The sequence below is a fragment of the Berghia stephanieae genome, chromosome 12 (genome assembly GCF_034508935.2).
Source record: "Berghia stephanieae isolate SIO BIC M18660-M18661 chromosome 12, UCSD_Bste_1.3, whole genome shotgun sequence".
NCBI lineage: Eukaryota > Metazoa > Mollusca > Gastropoda > Nudibranchia > Aeolidiidae > Berghia > Berghia stephanieae.
This window is the reverse complement of record NC_088371.1, coordinates 43,438,719-43,444,529: the sequence shown is the minus strand read 5'-3', so window position 1 is coordinate 43,444,529 and position 5,811 is coordinate 43,438,719.

The window sequence follows — 5,811 nt, the reverse complement described above, 5'->3', positions numbered from 1 at the left end:
AGAGAGAGAGAGAGAGAAAGAGAGAGAGGCATATAGGCAGACAGAGAGAGAGAGAGAGAGCCAGAGAAAGAGAGAGAGGCAGATAGGCAGACAGAGAGAGATAGAGAGAGAGAGAGAGAGAGAGAGAGAGAGAGAGAGAGAGAGAAAGTCGGTCACAAACAGAGAGCGAGGGAGATGGATGGACAGAGATACATTTTTAATTCAAAAGAGAGAGAGAGAGAGAGAGAGAGAGAGAGAGAGAGAGAGAGAGAGAGAGATCTTACTTTTTCATCAATAGGGCAAAACTACACATTAAATTAATGCGATAAATACCTTTAAAAAGTAATTAATTTTGTTTATGAGCATTAAATTGAGGCGTGTAAGCGCAGACTTTGTTAATTCGGACCTGTTGCGTTCAAATATGGATTTTATTTTAAGAAGAAGTGGTATTTTTGATATTAACGGGCTAAACGATTTGCTTTCGGGCTAAAGAGATCGAAGAAAATCCGCCTTCTGGTGGCAAACCCAAAATAAATATAATATATATTAAACATGTCGAATATATTGCAGTCTTCTGCCGAAATGACATTTATACGGGTCGTCTCACTTTGTTAACATTTTACAAAACCTACCAAGGCACTACACAACAATTAAAATCGTCTGGCTTAGACGATTTTGAATTTTATAAAAATCTATAAAACAACTAACACAAATAGAACATATAAAAGATAACTAATAAGGCTAACAAAGAGGAAAGAGGAGGCGAGGAAGAAGGCGTGGAAGGAGGGAATGAGTAATAGAAGGTGGGGGGTAGCTTGTGGTTCTGGTAATGATAACGACGACGACGACGATGATGATGATGATGATGATGATGAGGATGATGATGATGGGGATAATGATGATGATGATGAGGGGGAGGAGGAGGAGGAGGAGGACGATGATGATGATGATGATGATGATGATGATGATGATGATGATGATGATGATGATGTTGATGATGATGGTCATTATCATGAAGAGCGTTACAAGCGGTCCCTAGACAACAGCAACAGCAACATGTATCATGAAGGACGAGACAGCTGTTGCAAATATTTAGCGACAGACATATGTGCGTTGTATGCATTTTACAAAAACCAACCATAATCATTATCATTTTCTTCTTCTTCTTCTTCTTCTTCTTCTTCTTCTTCTTCTTCTTCTTCTTCTTCTTCTTCTTCTTCTTCTTCTCCTTCTTTCAGATTATCCCCCATTTTGCAGGGTTGCCATAATGAATGCCACATCTCCATGCATCTTGGTTCATAGCAAAATCTTCTTTCAGGCCCAGTTCTTTCATATCGTCCTTTACATTATCACACCATCTTGCGTTTGGGCGTCCCTTTTTCCTCTTTCCCAATAATTGTATATCCAATTCTTTCCTTCCCACGTACTCTCTCTCTCTCTCTCTCTCTCTCTCTCTCTCTCTCTATCTCTCTCTCGCTCGTCTCTTAACATGTCCGAAACATTTCTATATTTCTTTTCTCATCTTTATTGATAGTCTTCACTAAATTATTCGAATCTGTGGAACGTAAATATAATGGACACATATAAATAAATCAGTTTCACACACAAAAAAATCACACCAACAGCAACACAGATAATTTATGAAATAACAGAACAAAATGCCAAGCACAGTACGCTTGGGGTTTGACACACTTTTACAGTCATGTAGTTGCTATAATTTTATAGTAGGTGTTAGAGGTAAAGATTTGGAGTGAATCCCTGATATACAATAGTGTACAGCGTGGCTCAGAGATACGGTATTTGTATAGGTGTTAGAGGTAAAGATTTGGAGTGAATCCCTGATATACAGTACAATAGTGTACAGCGTGGCTCAGAGATACGGTATTTGTATAGGTGTTAGAGGTAAAGATTTGGAGTGAATCCTTGATATACAATAGTGTACAGCGTGGCTCAGAGATACGGTATTTGCTTCGTGCCCGAAATGTGCCGAGTTCGATCACCCACCCCTGAGCGCTGTGTGGGCCTAAACATGGCACATCGCCCTAGCTCAATTTGCGGAGCTGCTCTGCGGCTGGGTTATTCCAGACTTCCCTTGGAGTAGATCCCGAAGAAAATTTCTCCTGTGGAATGAATAAAGGGAGTTTTTTTTTCTATCTATATATCTCCCCCCCCCCCGGTCCCTCTCCCTTCTCCAACTTTTCTGTTCATGAAATCCGATTTTGTTGGTCACTTGCTTCGCTTAGGCTTAAGATTAGGTAGTCTTTTGCTAGACTTGTAAGTAAATAAATCAAGTCCACGCTCATGAAAACGGGCCCAGAAACAGACTCTAAGTAACTCACACATGGTTCACGGCAAAGTTTGTTTCCTTGAGCACGACTAACAACTCACTTTCTTTTGATAATCGTGTAATACCAGGTCATTTTAATTTTTTAAAGAAGTGTCAGGCAATAAGTTAAAGAAGGCAAAGGCGATTGACCATCGCACTGTATGATTTAGTAAGGGTGGTACGGCGTTTGCAAGACGTTTCTGTCATTGCGGGGCCAGTAAAGAGGAAGAAAAAGCAAGACAAGGGAATGGTTCAAAACGGAACAAATCTAGATTCCAAGAGCACACTATCATCAATGTACTTAGTTTGAGATTACATAAGTATTATCTCATCCAAACACAGCACAGGTCCCCATAAAGAGGAATTCATCTCATTCCAAAGACAAAAAAGTTACGGCGCTTGCGAACGGTAGATACATGGGGTAGTCAAAAAAACTATAGATTTACAACTGAAAGCACAAGAACAAGTAAGACAAAAGTATTGATTGTCTGTAAGGGTTTTACTGCGTTTGCGACACATTTAGCTCATTTCGGGGCAGGTAAAAAGGAAGAAAATTGGATAGTCAAAATATGCTAGATTTCCAATTGAAAGCACAGGAGAAAAAGTAAGACAAAGGAGAATAGTTCAAATAGGAACATCTGTAGATTCCAAGAGCACACATCAGTGTATGCTAAGTTTAAGATCACCTTACTTAATGTCTCTTCCAGACCCAAGTACTGTATCTCATTAAGAGGAATACATTCAAATGTTTACAAATCATTATACATATATTCAAACCAAAATATAAAAGTACATAACGGAGATGATTTACATTGAAAAAAAAATATCACATCCCAAAACTAACACTATGGATTTGTTTTGTTTTTTTTAAGGGTTTTACGGCGCTTGCAACACATTAAGGTCATATCAGCGCCAATAAAAAGGAAGAAAATGGGATAGTAAAAAGTTCTAGAATTACAATTAAAGTACACAAGAAAAGGTAAGACAAAGGGGAACTGGTTCAAATAGGGAACAGATGTAGATTCCAAGAGCACACCGCCAAAGTACTTAGTTTGAGATCACCTAAAAGTCTCATCCAGACACGACACAAGCACAGGTCACAACTAAGAGGAATACACTCAAATGTTTAAAAATCATATAATATAATATGTAAACTAAACATAATATAATGCATAACAGAGTGATGATTCACAAGGAAAAAATATCATCTCCCAAAACTATAACTATACATTCGACTGTTTCCCTCCCAACCAAGGAACTCTGGCAAGGATCAGGACAAAACTAAGCAATCTCATTCTAAGACAATGACAGGAAACAATGGGAAAACGGGTATGGGAGGATAGAAGACACAGCATGTACCTCCTTGCCCACTATGGGAGGTCAGGATCCCCACCCAGACTATGCATTTGACTGTTTCACTCACACTGTTAGTCACAGCCAAGGATTCCAGCACCAAACCAAGTAATCCCATTCCAAGACAAATGTATAAAGCAACACAGAAAACATAAAGGAGGATAGAAAACACAGCAAGTGATGTGTCCATATGGCCATTGATGACATTGTTAAAGTGTTGAAAGAAAAATGAAACATCAAAGAAAACAATGACTGATAGAGCTATCATCATAATTTTATTCAGGTCAAACAACTGGAATCAACAGAAGTAATCATCGACAAAAAAACATGACAAAATTCAAGTATCAGTATCATTTTAACGTACAAGACTGCATATCTGAGATACTCGACATAACCAATAAACAAATTCATGTGGCATATTGTTTCTTTGGCATATCATAGTAAGCATAACATTTAATACGAGGAAAAAAACCCGCAAAGTACCAAGCATGAGATAATGATTGAATCGTGTTTTATACAAATATGGTACGAAAAGTGCTCGACATGTAGTAATGGAGCGAATAATTATTTTAATATTTACCACAATGTTTGAGACAGTCTACATTAATGTTTCAGGCCTAATTAGCCATCGCCAGGACTGAGTTGATTTGTTGGCTGTTGGTGTCTGTTGAAGTGGTTCCGGTTTGAAAAGTTTCTTATAAATAAGTTTCCTGAAAGCGAGTTCAGTAGGGACGTCACGAAGAGAAAAGGGGAGATTTTTCCAGACAGTCTGTGCAAAGTGACTAAAGGATCTGTCAGAAAGTTTTTTTTTACCCTCTTTTGGCACTTTAAGCAGACAATGATCACCTGATCTCAATGCACGGGACGGAACGTATGGTTCGACAAGATCATCGAGATAAGCAGGGGTGCTTTTGATACAGTTGAATCCACATTTTTCTGACAGGCATTTTACGAAGCTGTGAAATGAGTACACTACTCTAGATGGAAAGGAGTAACTAGGAAGCGTCTGATTTATTGAGTTACTTAAAATCTGATTATATCCAAGGGAAGGGGGTGAAGAGGATTTGAGGTTAGTTGGCCATATTTTATGCCTAGCCTTCTACTGTCCTTCATTGTGTAAATAACATATATATCTATATATATATATATATAATAAAAAATTTTCGCGGCGGTGGTGGGGTTTGAACCTGCGACCTTATTGGTACGACAACTCCGCCTGGCAGGTGAGAGCGTGGCTCTACCGTGTGAGCTATCCACGAACACACGAAAAAAATTTTTATTCTCTATTGTCTTCTGGCACTTTTCTACTCACTTCATATATTGTTGTTACCAACATAAGTGCCTGCTCCACTCACTTTTCTGAATGAAAATTTCACCCCATATACCGGAGCATACTCAATGTCTCAATCGTTTCTATGTTATATGTTTGTGTTGAGAATATTGGCTATTAAGCTTAACTGCTGGTCAAAAATAACTTCGCGATGGTGGTGGTCGAACGAATCGGCGGTCTCAGAAGTGGGTGAGAGAGGGATCTAGAAATGACTTGGGATTGATACGAATATTTTTGTGTTCGTGGATAGCTCACACGGTAGAGCCACGCTCTCACCTGCCAGGCGGAGTTGTCGTACCAATAAGGTCGCAGCTTCAAACCCCACCACCGCCGCGAAAAATTGTTATTCTCTATTTTCTTCTGGCACTTTTCTACTCACTTCATATCCTGTTGATACTAATACATAACAGAGAGATGATTTACAAGGAAAAAAAATATCATCTCCCAAAACACTAACTGTGTATTGACTGTTTCCTTTCCAGTTAGGACTCATTCCAAGACAAAGACAGAAAGCATGTTGGAAAACAGATATAAGGGGATAGAAGACATAGAAGGTCAGGAACTCCACCCAGGTGTGTATGTGTGTGTGTGTGTGTGTGTGAGTGACAGAGAGACATTGAATCACTGCTCACTCAGAGTGAATCATTGAATCACTTTTCACTCACGGTGAATCTTTGAATCACTGCTCACTCAGAGTGAATCATTGAATCACTGCTCACTCAGAGTGAATCATTGAATCACTGCTCACTCAGAGTGAATCATTGAATCACTGCTCACTCAGGGTGAATCATTGAATCACTGTTCACTCAGAGTGAATCATTAA